Source organism: Abramis brama (genome assembly GCF_963993115.1).
Source record: "Abramis brama genome assembly, chromosome: 18".
NCBI lineage: Eukaryota > Metazoa > Chordata > Actinopteri > Cypriniformes > Leuciscidae > Abramis > Abramis brama.
In genome coordinates, this window is record NC_139980.1 from 21018556 (window position 1) to 21036281 (window position 17726).

The 17726-nt window shown below is 37.8% G+C and overlaps 1 protein-coding gene across 1 annotated transcript in view; it reads left to right on the forward strand.

Moving 5' to 3' along the window:
• The window catches only part of nrxn3b (neurexin 3b), a 436638-nt gene that overhangs the window by 249090 nt on the left and 169822 nt on the right, over nt 1–17726 (forward strand). The window lies entirely within an intron of this gene.

Here is a 17726-nt window from a genome sequence, read left to right on the forward strand (position 1 = left end):
ATTCCTGCTGTTGACACCTCTTTCTCAATCAGACTGCTGTGATTTATGGATTGTGCATGCTGTATAGACTACAGTTCTCAAGGATGAAAGTTTCTGTGGCTTATTTGCACCTGGTTCCTGATATGGAGCTCCACAGGTGAATGGGAAAGAGAGCTGTTGATGAGACGAGGATATAACCAACGGCTGTGCTTGGTCTTGACACGCAGCAGGCTGACAGTCATCGCCTTTGTTCAAACCTTTAATTGAGCTCTCTGAATCATGTGCAACTGCTTTCACCTGTGACTACTGTAACAATCAAAGTCATCAACATGCAAGATGCTAGAATACCTATTAATAACCTGTCAACATTGTTTTACTTGAGGTCAGGTTTTTCTGGTTACCTTACATTTTGCTATTTTTGTCCAACTGTCCCAAACCTGTGAAAAACCATTCAGGATGACGAAACTATCACTAGAGTTGGGCAATATATTAAATATTCACAATATATTAAGTAAATTTTTTGAAGTGATATTGTAAATACTCAAAAATCTTGAAAAGTCCATGCATAGAACTTAACAATCATTGTATGTGTTTGTAAAAATATATGTCAGTAAATACTGCTGTTATGTATTTTCATATTGTTTCATATAGTTGAAAACATTACTTATGATGGTTTCACTTTATTTTGATGGTCCCTTTAACACATTCTGTTGACTATAAGTAACGCTGCACCTACATGTCTACTAACTCTCATTAGAGTGTTAGTTAAGTATTAGTAGACTGGTAGGGTAAGGGTTAGATTAAGTTGACATGTAGTTGCAAAATTACTTATAGTCAGTAGAGTGTCTGTTGGAGGACCATCACAATAAAGTGTGGAGCAGATATTAAGCAGACAGTCTACTTATACTCCAATGAAAGTTAGTTGACATATAGTTGCAGAGTTACTTATAGTCAACAGCATGTTCAATAGGGACCATCAAAATAAAGTGTTACCCTTATGATTATTTTCATTAAGATTTTTGAAGTGAAGACAAAACAAAACACAGCAATTAGAGCAAATTCACTCTGAAACATGCAGTGCGTCAGACTATATATGTATGTAATTAAATCACATCCTTTAATATTTAAAAATTGCACCATTTGGAGATTAAAAACAATTCGTATACCAACCCATGCAGAATTATACCCGCATTTGGCACTTGGTGAGTTTTTATTTTGGACCCTTGCTGAGATGCTAAGGATGTCCTGCACACAACTGCTAGAAAAATCTATTTGAAAAAGCAGAATTTTGTCATGTCAAGTCAAGTCACTTTTATTTATTTAGCGCTTTTTACAATACATATTGTTTCAAAGCAGCTTTACAGTGATAACAGGAAAATAATGCAACAAAGATTGTTTTGGCTTTACAGCAGATCTAGAAGAAAGCCATTGTCCAGTTTAAGTAAGTTCAGAGTTGATTTACTTCTGTTGTAAAAATCATTAGTTATTAATTTAGGGTCCGTTTACTCAACACCGTTTTCAACTTTAAAATGGGTTTAAAAGTGCAAGTTTTTGAAAATGAGTTTTGAAAACGATACCGTTATCATCTCCATGTAAACTTCAGAAACGTGAATTTGTGAAAATGGTGATGGACATGTGTATTACATGTTCAGTCTATAGGCATGCGCATTTGAATGCTTATGTGAGCAGGCGCGTATTCTTTCTTTACAAAGTGGCATTGCCAATTACTTGTCTGGCATGCATAATACAGCGTTTTTTTGTCATTTTTGTGGATCTGTGTGAAAGGGAATCATTTTGATAAGTTGTCATCTGTACAGAGGGGGGGGGGGGGGGGATGTACCGTTTTCAATGCATCATTTTAGTACATCACATTTTACAATAGCCAATTTTATATATCTATATAATTTTATATCTATATGTGCGTGTATATATGTCACCCAGTGCTTCACAATACAGTCTCAGATCCATGTCACATTTTACTACAGACAATTTTTGAGCTTTTAATAATTGGTGATATGATGGCATTCCGAAGCCCTAATCTGTAAATTGCAGAGAAGGATCAGGCTGAGAATGCAGCAGCTGGACACAGAATCACCGGCCAAAGCTTGAGTATGGTAATTGCCCACATTTACTTCCCTGCTGCACACAAACTTGGACCTTGGTCAAGTCTGACTGGCACTTCACTGGAGGAAAATTACCTCTCTTTAGACTGTAAATTGCTCAATGTTAGATCTTAGTGTTTGTTCAGACTGCTGGTTTGAGGAGAGAGTGCCAGCTTTACTTTTCAAAGCCTTATTCAGATGCAGAAGAGATGCAGAGCCAATACAACTACCAACCACCTTCAGAGATACAACAATATATTGCATGAAAGATATCCATTTTTGAAAGATAAAGGCATCCGACAATATTACCACACTTGTTTAAAGTTGAATGGCTTGTCGAACGTCTCTGTAATGTATCCCGCATTTATGACAAAAACTAATCTTAGTTAAGATCCCCTCTGTGTTGCTATGTTTAACATCAATGGCTGATGCTATCAGGGAGGGACTGGTTTGGAAGACACCAACTCAGTGGGGCAGCTGGCACTTCCCGCAGGCAACTCATCCTCATTCTCATGCAATATTACGGCATGCCATTGGTAAAGATGAAGTGTAAATTGAAAAGGCACCGTTTGCTTTCAGTGATTCACAGGTTTCTTTTGATTACCTCAACCAGAGATGATTTTGGTAGTGAGAGATGAGAACTGTCACAGTTGAGAATGGTTAGTGACTTAGTGCCGAGTGAATCACAGTTATTAGTCCTCAGACTCATTATCATTTATCATTTGTGCAAAAAAAAAGAACTTCGTTTTTTGTCTGTTCCAGGAAAAATGCTCTTAGCCCTCTTAAATTGTTTGAGAGTAATGAGCAATGACTCTAAAAGTGCAGGTCACTGATTATGTTGCATGCTGTAAATGAACAAGTCACTACCTTCTTTACCCTTTTGAATTCAATTCCCAATGGCACCTTAAGCACGTCATCTTCTGACAGCAGTTTTGAATGCTTACCTGTGCTGTCTCGGTTTGCAGCAGTAGGTGGATGGTGGGGTGGTGTGGGGAACCCTGCATTGCTGACATTTTGCATGCAGATGCCTCATGCATATGGAAAGAAGAGTAATTATGGGCTTTTATCGACCTACGTGGGCGATGCTTTCAGCCTCTCTCTTTTGGTTAGGGAAAGGAAGGTGACAACTAACACTGGCTAATGCAAATATTAAACAGATCTCCATGGTCTACTCAAAAAAAAAAAAAAAATCGCCCGCCCTCTTTCGTGTCAGGTGGCTTCCATCAAGCATTTGATGCCTTTGAAAGCGGAAAGCCATTCCTCATCCCTGGAAATCCTGTGGAATAAGCCCATCACAAAAGACCCACCAGAAATAGAGATAAAATAAACAAAGCTCACATTTTGCAATATGTGGTTGATGGCGGGGATGAAGGGTCATTGCAGGGTACACCATCATCATCCAGGCTTTCTGCATACTCCAAAACTATTACTGGAGAATGGGTGTATATGGGAGTATACAGGGTGGTCAATAATTGAACAGAGTTTAGTGAAGTGAACAGAGAAGTGAAGAGACTTGCAGGGCTGAGTACATTCCCTGGTGGTGCCCATCCACAGAATCAAGCTCAGGCTGGAACATCCGCCAAATACCCTTTCACATTTTATGAGCTTACGACAGAGCTGGGCTTTTAAAACAACACCGGCACCATTTTACCTGAGACGAAGGCCTGTTTGACTGCATGAAGAAGTCCGTCGCACTGACAGATCAAGAGAGAAACTGAAATTAGTAAGGAGCACAAGAAGAAAATGAACGCTGATTTGTGTAGAATATTGTTATAAGAGGTGTCTCCTCAGACCTCAAATACACTCAGCTCATAAAAGAATGAAAATCCTCTGAAGTTAATGGCAAATGTAGCAAGTAAAGAAGCATAGATTATTGCCCAAAGCTAACAAGGTCTGACCTGAGAACTCATAAAAAGACTGGAAAAAGGCTTGAGAAAAAAATAATGGATGTGAATGTGTCTGCACTCGTGCCATGACATGAGCTCAGAATATATGAAAGCATGTGCCTCACAACAGGTGGTTTATTCTCAGTTCGAACAGCAGACTTGGGCCTATGAAAGGTGTTATTATGCTTCTGCACTTATAATGACGAGAACTCTTTTGAAATCTACAGAATGCTTTCAACTTTGTCTTTTGACTTAGCCTTTTCGTTGGCAGTCAAGGCAGGTGCAGTAAAGCAACTTTGTGACCCATGCATTAGTTTGGATAAATACAAGGATGTGGTGATTTGTAGACTCCTGTATGCAGTCATTTAGCAGATGCTTTTTATCCAAATTGGCCTCCAGTACTGAGGTTCAGCTAGCCTGGAGTAAGCTGAGGTTAGGTGTCTTGCTCAAGGGTTTAGCGATGTTTCATGGCTGATGGCACACTCCTTAGTGCAGCCTTTTTGTCTTGTACCCATCAATGAGTCTCAAATACCACTTCATCGACCATACCAGAAATGTGATCTGATAGTATACTGGTTATGCCAGTGGTTCTCAATTCCAGTCCTCGTGACCCACTGCTCTGCACATTTTGTATGTCTCCCTTATTTAACACACCTGAACCAGATCATCAGCTCATTAGGAGAGACTCCATGAACTGTGAAGTGTGTCAGAAAAGAGAGACATACAAAATGTGCAGAGCAGTGGGTCACGAGGACTGGAATTGAGAACCACTGCGTAATGCTATCATTTAGCATTATCATTAATATTCTTTAAGTTGACATTTGTTTTGTAATTTTTCACTTAAAAAACATTTAGAAAAAGAAAATAATTTACTATTATGAAGCTCAAACCTCAACTTTGATGCAGCTTCAGCAACACTGAAGCTCATCAGTTATGAAATATCATCCACAAGTGAACTGCATTGTCAGTTGTTCAAGAGATATACACACACATTACACAATGGGTGTCAAATCCATGCAAACTGACAACACTTGCAATGTGTACAGGGTAGGTTTCTTATATGTATAAACAAACCAAGCAAACCAATCAAAATCTTGCCAAGTACCCCTGGGAACATACTTGAAGGTGCTGTATTGGCTCGTTTCCACTGAGCAGTACGGTACGGTACGGTACAGTACGGTACGGTTCGGGTCTGTTAACCATGATCTGGCTAGCGTTTCTACTGCCAACAGTACCCTTACTTGATAGGCGTGGTGTTTCGATCGACGTCATTTTCACGCGAAGAAGAACATAGTAAACTACAATGGATGGCATACAGCAGATCTTGTTCTTGCTCCTCGACATGTTTGTCACAAGACGACAAGCGCCGACATTAGGCTTTTCTCAATATCAAGTACGCAAAGTTTGTACTTGCCATGTGCGACAGCGCGTTCTTAAAAGCGTCACTCAGCTCGCTATGCTACTCCGGTTATCTCTGTTACTCTGTATGTACATTTTAAGCAACAATAAAACGAAATATGTTATAAAACACCACTCTGCCTCTTTTCGTTTTCATTTAAATAAATTAAACATTATAGGGACACAAATGTGGTTCATGCGCAACGCATATTGATTATTCACTGCACGTTATACGTTATTCTATTTATAACAAAACGAAATTTAAAACACAACCCTAACGTTACCTCTTTTCGTAAAAAAAAAAAAAAAAAAAAAAACATATTCCAGGCAATATATGCATTTGTACAAATGTTGTAATAAACATGAGTGATAATCTTGTAATAAAAAAAGACAAGAAACCATATTTCTTTTTGTAAAATTTCAGTTTTATCAATAATAGCCAATATAAAAGTAAAAGGTACAAGAAGCTATACAATAAGAAATAAAGCAAACAATTCAGTCAAATATCCAAATGCAGCGCTCTAGTCTAACATTACAACAGTAAAGTTAAATACAAATAGCCTATAATACTAAACTTAGCCCTCAGCCAAAACGATTGACAGGGAACGAATTATATATTCACAAGGCCAAAGATCGCCCGTTAGGTCTACACAAGACGAATTATATCTCATGTTTAACCACTACCGTCGGAGTCAGCGGCGAACGTCAGAAGAACTAGCCGAGGAAAGGCTCATCCAGCCGGGAAACATGAGCGCCGAGCGCCCGCTGATTGCATGGATCTCACAACCGGGGGAAAAAAATCATCTTTATAAATAAACCACAGATTTGTGCTTTAAACAACTACATTATCGCCTGAAAAACTCTTAAAATTACATTTCGTGACACAGTAACAGTAGTATTATATTAAACTGTATATTAAAAAATGGCGCTTCTTATGTTATCATTCCCCTTGTAGCACGCGCAAGTGACGATTCTCTGTCAACCAATCAACGTCCTGCAGTGAGTCTAGCTCCACCTTTTAGTACCGTACCACTGTGCTAGGTACCCCAATGGAAGGGTACCTAAAAAGTGGTACGGTACGGTTCGGCATTTTGGTACCATTCACAACTTTTGATAGTGGAAACGCAAATAAATGCGTACCGTTCCGTACCGAACCGTACCGTACCGCTCAGTGGAAACGAGCCATATGTAATTTTCTGCAGTAAAGCAATAAAAATAGCATATGTTTGCAGATTGTTAGGAAACATGCTAAGTTCACATACTTGTTTCTCCAAAAAACAATGTTACAGCCAGTTATTCTACTTTGAAATGTGCACTCTTTGTCGGAATGTCTGTTTTGTGTTGGTCTGTGTGATCCTGCCCACTGCCAATTTATCCAATAGTATTTTGACACCCGGAAAACACAGCGTATTGCAGCCATGGAAGCCAGAAAACAAACTGGGTCAGAGATTGCAGATTCTACACGACTTGAAAAGCCTCGGCATCTATCTTAAAAGCTCTATGACCAGAGGCATATTAAAGAGATAGTTCACCCCAAAAAATTTTGAAGTCCATAAAAGCACACCTATCCATCATAAATGCTCCACACATCTCCGGAGGTTGAATAAAGGCCTTCTGAAGCGAAGCGATGAGTTTGTGTAAGAAAAATATTCATATTTAACATGTTACAAAGTAAAATTCTAGCTTCTGGCCAAACTGCCATATGCAGTCTATTTACGCCTAAAGCGCAACTTGCACAACTTATGACGTCAGAAGTAGCGTAGTGCGTCATGGTGTAGCTTAAATATCAGCAGTACGTCGCATTACTCGCATAAGTTTTGCTTTATACTTAAAGGGATGGTTCGGAGTAATTTCAACCTAAGGTCCTTTGCACCATGACCTCGAGCCAAGTTAGATTACACTAGTGTTATGCTGTTGCTTCACTGTTGCTCATTCATTGTAGTGATTGATAAGTGGTTTTATTGAGTGTTCAGTGTGTATTTGATGGTTTTATTAGTCAGTTGAAGTCAAAGTCTGAATTAGATTATATATGATACAGTGTTGAGTTGAATGTTTGATTTTCCCTTGAAAGTTTGAGGTTTGTACAATTGGAAAATGTGCTATAGGTTAAGTGGAAATGTGTTTTAGCAATCGAGCAAAAAAATCTTGCACTGTAAGACATACATTTTCCTTTAGGCTAAAATCCTTTAGTGAAAAGTGAATATTGAGAGTTTTAAATTCCCTGTTTTTCATTAAGTTGTGTATTAACAGTATTGGCTACTAACATCTAGTGAAATCCCATATAAAATAATGTGTTACTGGAAATGCAAAACCCGGATATATAGCCACTATGTGTGCGCACAAGCAGTTGAGTGTGTCGTCACACCTTTATGATGTCCACATCTGTCTCCTCTTGTCTCTTGTTGTAGTCTTTTTTTGAAAGGTGGGAGTGCGAGCATTCATCCATAAGTGATGCCTGTGATGCATTTTTAATCCTCCAAACACACATTCCTCTTTCAATTGCTTCTGTCAGTTTTGATTTTATGTATCATTCATATTTAATGCTGTTAGCCAAGCTGTGGTATCAGACAGTGGCCACCCTCTTCACAACCCATAAAACATTAGATCAGTCTATTACAAATACAACATGAGACTACGGTAAAAATGCTGCCAGTAAACACAGCAGTGGTGGTCGCTGTCCGTGGTGCTGAATACTGAGACGGATACTTTTATTTTGGCAGGGCTGAAAACGTCAGCACCTGAGCACAGATCCACCGGAGCTTCTGAGGAACAGATTAAAAAATGTCACAAATCCGTAAACAGATACGTAAATGTAAAATCCTCCATTCTGTCTAAATAAAAAAAGTACCACCTCAAGAAGGTTTACGACACGTTTTACATTCATCGGATCTCGCCTGGTTCGTCGCATATCGCGACATGCCATGTTTTGGGTGATGTGTGTTTGAATGAGAAATGTGCGCCTTAATGGAGGGGATTGGGTTAAGATTTTCAGCGATTTTTATAACTTAAATTCTGCTCTGTGCAGAATTATATTCCACCAGAGAGAACTGCGACTGCAACACATCATCATTTGGACTACTTTTGGTACCACTTTTGACATTTTTGCAGTAAATGAATTATTGTGATTATACTTATCTGTCTGTTTTTCTTTTTAAACTGTGCATATTTTTAGGAAATGGCGATATTGTTACTAAAATGTAAATTTTCCTATACATTTCTGTCCATTACATTTTATATATTCTGTTTTAGTTATGTTTGGGTTTGAGGGTAGAGTTAAGGGTCTAAAATGTATTTATATGATGGTAAAAGGGCGATTACAAATATCTTTATGATATAAAGATTTGTGAATATTTTGTTTCTTTAGCTGTAAATACATAATAATGTTTGTTTAAATATTGTCAATACATTCAAATTGTACATTTCAGCATCTAATCCAAATGTACAAAAGTGCACGTTTTTTATCTGTAAATGTTACATATTAATACCTACGTATGAACAACGAGACCAGGATGACTTGTCAGTCCAATTCAAATTTCAGTTCACCATTCCTGCACTGGCAGTTAAATTCAAATGCACGCTTGTGAATAAAAAAATATATAAAAAAAACATTTTTGAATTTTTAATTTTGCCCAACCATGCACACACACACACACACACGCACACACACACACACAGAAATATGATTACAGTATGGATTCTGCCAGAATCACTTTCATCTTTTCTTAGTGTCAATTCTAATATATCAGCAAACTGATTCTTATACTATTGTTCTCGCTCGATTTATCATACAGGGAGCTTTTTATCAAACCCCATTGCTCTGCCGTGTCTCTCTCTCTCTCTCTCTCTCTCTCTCTCTCTCTCTCTCTCTCTCTCTCTCTCTCTCTCTCTCTCTCTCTCTCTATCTCTCTCTCTCTGCAGCTGTCATTTTCCCAGTTAAAAGGGCTGTGTGTTAGTAAAGCTAAAATGCTGTGAGCCGCACCGTAAGGATTAGCAGTGCGGATGTAAAGTGGGATGTGTACAGCGCTTGTGGCTGCTGCAGATAGTTGCCTTGAAGCCAACTTAAAAGAACCCTTCAAGTGATGTTTACATTGCTCCTGTCTGTACTACTGTTTCACAGAGGACACATTAGGAGTTTTATTTTACCTTTTACCCTACTTAAGGGCTTAAGAATTTGGCAGCGTTTTGATGCTTATTTATCAGCATGGACAAACATCCTGACGATGAGGTTTTTTTTTTCTTTTTTCTTTTTTTTTCTCATAATTCTATTGAAAGAAATGTGATGCTAACGGTTAAGCATTAAAAAAAGCCAATTATGACTGCTAAATCTGCAGTTTGCTTTGTTAATGTACTTTGTAAATATTAAAGTCAACACGGATGTGAAGCATGACCAGCTCAAAGAGAAAACTCTCTGCCAGCTATTCCAGATCACTGATCAGCATCCCAGCTGATTTTAGAGCAATTTTAATAGTTCATTTGATGTTTGTTTGTTTACAATTTGATTGAGTCTTTTCACCCACTTTGTTGATTAGGTTCATTCAGGCATTTCAGAATTAGGCAGGATTGTTAGCTGAAACATAACAATGATCTTAAACTACTATTTAAACTGGCTTAGCAGTGTTGTTTTGATGTTATTCTTTCTGTACACAATTATGTTCTGTTGAACTTTTGAGGTGTCTGCTGGATACTTTCCCGTGGTTAAATGACAGAATTTGGTTGCAATTGAATTCTCAAACTAATTTTGTACACTTATAACAAATATTTATTTGATTTTCTGAAATTGTTGAGAGGAGTAGGTACTTATACAACACACTGTCCCAATCTTTCATTCCATAATGCTAAATTCACTGTTAAATTGAACAATCTAGTTAAACAAACCACGGTAGCTGTGTTGTAGTGGTTGGTTTCTAAATAGTTTAGTTTAGTTTAGGGCAGGGGTGTTCAAACCTGCTCCTGTTCTGCAGAGTTTAACTCCAACCATTATTAAACACACCTGAACACACACACACACACACACACACACACACACACACACACACACACACACACACACACACACACCAGCTAATCAGTGCCTTCAGACTAGAAATTTCCAGGCAAGTGTGTTGGAGCTAAAATCTGTAAGACGTTGGCCCTCCAGCAGCAGGAACAGGTTTAGGGTGTTTATATAGTAAGATAGTAAGATAGACTTTGGACATGGAGAAATCAGAAAACATCGGTGTCACCTTAGATAGATATACTCCATGAGACTCTACACATTTCCCTCACAAAAATGAACAACGCCTCACATGCTGACAGTCATTTAGAGTACATGAATGCAAATTGAGTGCTGAGAGACTTTTCAACTGGGAGTCAAAATGAATCGGCAGGCTATGGGTTTGCTCTGAGACTCTTCTGAGATTGATTTTTATTTAACACCAGTCCTTAAAGCGGCCCTTGGAGCCAGATGAAGAGGGATCCTCACTGCCACCGGTGAAATACACTAATGGCACACTATCTTCAGAGTCAGGAATCAGCTGTGGATTGAGATTTTGTTTGTTCGCAAGAAGACCTAATGAGCCATCTGGAGAAAATGAGCCTTGTTTACAAATGTCATTACAAATATTGTGACTTCTGCCAAAAAAAAAGAAAAGAGAGAGAGACATCTGCAAGCTCTATGTGAGTGCAATGAAATCTTATAAGTGCATGGAAAGGCAGCAATGGGAGATGTAACCTTCTATTTCATGGCTGTGTGTTTTTTTTTTTTTTTTTTTACTCAACTAAATAAAGCCAAATGGATTAGATAGCAGATACATACAGTATTCAGAAAGGCATTTACACACAGATGAATAGACTGCAAACATTTTTACACCATCAACAGACTAAAATTCATGAATGTCTTCAATTGACATACCCCCTTACGTCCCCCTTAGTTACTGTTGCTAACTCGGACAAACAAACAGAGTTGCTAACTGTCTTATAATGGCAGCTGTCAGTTTGAAAACCTTGTCCCAAGATATTTTTGATAAATGTTGGACACAGAACCACCTGTCGTCAAGGACCATTCAAGTGGGACTTAAATATGCCATGGAGGGATATATAAAAGATTTGAAAATAAATGTGGTGGGTAACAAGATTAATTTAAAAGCGAGGGTTTACAGATCACAATGCAAGCGGGAGAAGCCTCATGTTACGGTCGACACGATCGCAGATGACAACATCCAGGATCAACACTGTTCATGTACCACAGGGTAACATTCAATTAATTTACATTTAACCAGTTTAATATGGAGAGGCACTGAAATGTAGACCTTCATGTATGTGTTTCTGGCATGACGTGAGAACAGTTAGCTATTTAGGTTTGTACTTTAGCATGGACTCACTAACTTTAATTGTAACTATATGACAACCATTGGGATTGGGTTTGAATCGTTAGAGAACCAGGTAACTGCACCCACATCAATGATAAATGAACCGGGCTCCAGTCGTATTGCGTAGATAATTGGTCTGTTCGCGGAAACCTTATCACACTTTTGAAACATGCGCACAGTACGGGGATTCAAAACATGAATAGCCATGCCTATACTCTCAGGATTCCTGAAATCAGTGTTACAAGTACCCCAGGCACATCATTTTACCATTTTTGTTGAATAACATCATAAAACCGATGAGAGCTTCACATCTTCCAATGTTTCTCTATGGCGCTGAAACCTAAAGTTGTCCGAGTTCAACTGATACTCAACTGCCATTGGCTCATCTGCCTTCGAGGGGAGGGGCTTACCGATAGGTCAGTTGTGTGAAGAGAGATGAGGAGGGGAGGGGAGATGAGTAGAGAATGAGAGGAGAAACATCAGGAGAGGAGATAGAAGTGATGTGCGAGAAAAAAAGAAAAGGAGAAAATAAGATGTAATGTATATGTCATGTAATGCTGTGTTGGTCTGAAGTACCTGTGAAACAGTAGTGAAACAGGCCTGCAGCAAACCTGGAGTGTCAGTCTCATTAAGGCAGACCACATCCTTCCCTTCTGTGAACAAAATGAATTTCTCATTACCGACTGCTGAAGGTGAATTATGAAGAAGGTTTGGGAGCACGAGGACCATTTAAATGTTTGGGCAGTGAGTAACCATGTGCTTCAGATGTTTTTAATCAATTATTGAAAACCTGACAGTGTTTGCCGGTGTGTTATGGAATTTGGGCTCAAATTCATTTTAAAATCAGAGTTTAACAGACCAAAGACGTTCCATTTAATAAGTGATAATTATGAATAAATTAGTTCAAGTAATTTAAATCAAGGTTATATTGAGAGGTCTATCCGTTTGCATGCCAACAATATGCCATGGTTGTTGTGTAGAGCTTTAGCTCAATTTCACATGAGCAAAATAAGAAAGAGAATTAAGATGAGATTTGGTTAAGACACACTTGGTTTTTTGTGTTGTTGCTTTTGAGAAACGGGTCACTGTGACCTCATCTGGACTCTCCGTGGAGCTCTGGGCTGCATTCACTTTCTCTCCGGTTCTTTTGCTCATGTTACATGAGCACAATGAGTAAACAAGACTAATCTCCGCCACACACACACCAAAAAGATGCTCAGATCTCTTGTTACGAGCAGCCAAACAGAAGATGTTTATCCATGTTTAGAGCGTGAGAGGTGACAGACTGAAATTATGAGTTAGATTTGTTTTCGGTTTAGTAATTTTACACAATTTGTTTTAGTAAAATCCACATTCAAATATTTTCCCATAGTAATTCTGTTTTAGAGAATGGTGGGGGTGTTTGTCTGTTCCCATGGAAGGTGCGCTGTTAGGAAGTAACAAATTAATGAACTGGAAGTAATTATTGTTCAACACATCATGTTCATATTTAGATATATCAGAGATACATCGATGTATCAGCTGCCGGTATTTATTGGATCAATCTTTTATTTATTTTTTGGTTTTGGTTAATTAACTGTGTGAAGGCACTAGAGGTGTAACGATGCTCTCATGTCACGATTCAATACATATCACAATACTGAACTCACAATACAATATTATTGTGATACTCCAAGACATATGATAAAAGGTTAACAAAAAATTAACTGTTGATTAAAATGCTAAATTTGGTATTACATTGTGCTTGTGAATGAATAGGCTTGGACTTGGTGCTGGAAACCCAATGCACAGGACAATAGTGACACCAGAATAAAAATATTCATGATTCTGAAGCTGAAAATACAGAATTATTTGTAGATTAATATGTTTGCACTCTGTCACTCTCTAGATATATTTAAAATAATGTAGGCCACTTTTTACTGGTAACATTTGGCATTATCAGGACCCACAAATATTCCCCCATTGCATTATCATACTGTACATTATATTCAAAATTATATACAGTAGTTTAATGTAGTGCTGACACTAAAACTCTGAAAACTGATTTTTTTTTCCTCACACAGTAATTTTTATTTTGGGTGAACTAGACACAATACATATTGTCACTATCCACGATACTTATTGTTGCATTTTTGTTGCGATATATTGTGACACGATATATTGTTACAGCCCTAGAAGGCATTGAGTTGTATAATGTCTGTTACATAATCCAACGTTTTTCTAACCATTCAGAAACGTCCATGTGCGTCTAAAAGTTGCAACCTCTTTTTGAGTCTCTCCGTAAGGCTGCACTCCGCTACTGGTTATTTCTAGCGCGTTATAAGCGCGCTGAGTGTTTTCTATTAGAACGGTGTCGTGTTAACGGCTAGCAGTTAGCGTGTTATTTATTAACCCTAAGTTAATAACTAATGATCTTTGCAACGGAAGTGAATTAATCAAAACTTACTTTAGCTGGGCAATAACTTCTAGAGCTGCTGTAAAGCCAAAACAATCTCTTTTACTTTAATTTTCTATTATCACTGTAAAGCTGCTTTGGAACAATCTATATTGTTAAAAGCGCTATATACATGAAGGTGACTTGACTTGACTTCTGAGATTTTGGATGAGTTTTTAGATTTTAGATGAGATCATTTGCATTTTTTGTTATTGCCGGTTTATCTGAAGTTTGTGTAAAGGATCGGCTCTCTTCTGAACAGAGGCAGGGAGCAACAGCTCATTTGCATTTAAAGGGACACACACAAAAACTGAGCGTTTTTTTGCTCACAACCGAAAAGGGGCAAATTTGACAAGCTATAATGAATGATCTGGGGGGTATTTTGAGCAGAAATTTCACAGACACATTCTGGGGACACCATATATTTATATTACATCTTGTGAAAAGGGGCATAATATGTCACAGTAAGGAGCAGGAAGGCCTGAAAACGAATGCCGAAGTTGTTTTATTTGATACGTGAGTATCTTTGTTTTGTTTTTTATCGTGTTTCACAGAACTAAGATATGCTGTCTTTTGCTTGAATATTGTTATATGTCATCTTCGCTTTTGTTTTTTTCATTTTCATTATTGTTATTATGAGCCTGGAAAGTCTAAACCTCCTTCACCACCTATTTCAAGCATCGGCTCTCAAAGTGTGTCAGAAAAGTGAGATAACATACTCCTAATATATGTTTTTTCTTTTGGTTAACTTTTTAGTGATCGCTACTCCTTAATCTTGTCACATTTTTTAATTTATTAGTTACTTGGACTATCGTGTTATGTAGAGAGCTGTTCATGAAAACAGTGTTTGTTTTTTGGGGTGGAAGGGATGACTTTATCATCACTTTGACTTTTCTTTGCATCGGCAAAGAATCTGTATCGTAACACAAACTGCTTTCACTTATTGATGACATCATCATTTCAAAATAAAAAGACATGCTATTTGACTGTTGTTTGACTGATTTGTTGACACCATGAAAACATAATTTGCTTTTGAAAGTTTGAAATGTTTATGTTTCTATTGAAATGTTTGAATTGTGCTTTGGTGCCTTGGAAAATCTGAGCACTCATTTTAATAAGAAATTGTTTTCTTTCTTAAGTTTTAACAGTTATGGGGGAAATCATCCAGAAACTTTGATTCTATATATAACAGCAAAGTTATTTCTTGATCAAATCTACATGGGATTTAAAGGTAGGGTAGGTAGGAATTTTATAAAAAACTTTTTTCCAAATTTGTTTAAACTTTCTATATATATATCAATACATAATTAAAATGTAAGTACTCTGAAAAAAAGAGTATAAAAATCGAGTGACTCTAGACCGTTTGATCTGCATTAAATACAGCTCATTATTTCCATTCGGGACGAAACAAAGGATTGGCTTAGGCGACTGTCACTCTCTCTCGCAACCATGGCAACCACCATTTTGCTAAAGGATCTGCCCACTTGCGCGCAGTCGTGCACCCGTTTGATTTGAGGAATTCAAGAGGCACGGAACCTAGGAATAGGAGATGCAAAACTCGACGCAGGTCCTCTTGTCCAAGAAGTGCTCCTTGCCCTGCACTTCTACCACCCCGTCCTCGGCCTCTACTTCCTCGGACCCTAGTTGCACGCACGGCCTCTTGCACGACCTCCTCTGCTTCGCCCTCGACCCCGGACCTGTCCTCGAGCTGACGATGTGGTACTTGTCTCTGGAGTGTAGTCCTCATCAGAGTCAACAATGCTTTCATCATGGAAACTCTTACATGCAGAACACCATATATGTTATGACTCATACACGAAATTCATCTTCATCACAGTGTAACTGATGGTAATGGAAAAGCATGTATCAATGCAACCTGTTTTTAGCTTTGCCTTATAGATATAACTAGCTCGTTAGCGAATATATTTTAAACTTTACCAATATCAATATGCTAGCTTGATAGTGAGTACTAAAATACATCTTATTTGTTTATATTCATAATGATAAAGTTAGATTTTTTTATTACATGTGATTCTGACATGATGTCACTACATGCACTGTGCTCCTTCCTCTCCGCTCGTCTCAGGTAAATAATGCGTCTTCAGCTCAGCGGTCGGCGTCGCGCGTTCATGTGTTTTGGGGGCGTGGCTTTGGAAGGAGCCCAAAATGAAGGGGGTGGAGTGAATGGAAATAATGAGCTGTCTTTAAAACAGTCGTGAGAGGTCTACAGACACTCGATTTTTATACTTTCTTTTTCAGAGTACTTACATTTTAATTATGTATTGATATATAAATAAAGTTTAAACAAATTTGGAAAAGAAGTTTTTTAGACAATTCCTACCTACCCTACCTTTAATGCAAATTATGTAAGTCTCTATATGCTGTCATTTTAATTCCATAAAAGAGTATAAAAAGTATAAAATATTACCCACAAATGAATCCACTCTCATTTTACTAGTTTTAATGAAAATGTATGATTGGCAGGTAGCAGACTTAAAGGTTTTATAAAGCAACATCAAGATCTTTCCAAATACCCCCTTTGAACCTTTTTAAATACCCATACGGCCACACATAAGGAGTAATTGGGAATCACTGGTCTAGGAGAAATGATACTTTAATAAATAGATTTTGCAACAAAATAAAATCACATGGATACTGAAACCATTTATAAGGATGTTTTTGTGTCTTGATGTTTCTTTTGGAGGCTCATTCTGCATTTAAGTCTCCCTTTGAAGTTATACTTATGATACGGTGTGTTCAAATGATTTTTGTCATAAAAATTGATGTATTGGGCAATTTCATATTTCTTTCTTTTCTCAGTTTTTCTCTTTTCCCCTTACTGACATTCACAGCATTTTTACGGTACTGCAAGAAAAGCAAAACATGCACTTTAGGTGTGGATTAATGCTTTATCTGTGTATTTTTATTATTTTTTATCATTCTTGTCACAAACAATGATGTGATGAAATGTCGTGGAAATGTAGTTTGGTAGTACAAAACTGTCAGCTCCTAAACCCACTAAATGAGTTGTATTTTTGGGGATATTTTACAGCTATTATTTATCAACAGTACACAAAATACCTACAAGCTGAATTGTAATCAACATTCAAAAAAACTTATGTTTAATATCAAGAAGCTTGAAAATTCAAGCTTAAAGAAAATCCATTGTTTCCCATTGATAATTGCAACTTTATAATGGCATTCAAGTGTTCTCAACTAATACTAAATAATGATACCTATATGACCTGAAAGAAGCTACAGCGTTTGTTTGCATCGGCAAAGAATCTGTATCTGTTTGTATAAGCTCAAGATTGGTGAAACATTATATGTATGATGAATCTATCTCACCATCACTGACACATGGAGATCTCTCAGCTCAGATGACATCCTTATCACCAACCTGCGAGAAATCTGATTCTATCGATCTCGCTTTCACCTGGGTTCTCTCACTTTCCTCGCTCTCACACTCTTCTGGCTCCCTCTCTCTGGTGCGTTCTCTCCTCCTCGTGACTGGAAGGCAGCTCACTCCTCTGCAGAGGCAGCCAGCCCTCCTGATTTGCTCGGTGCCGTGGAGCGATTT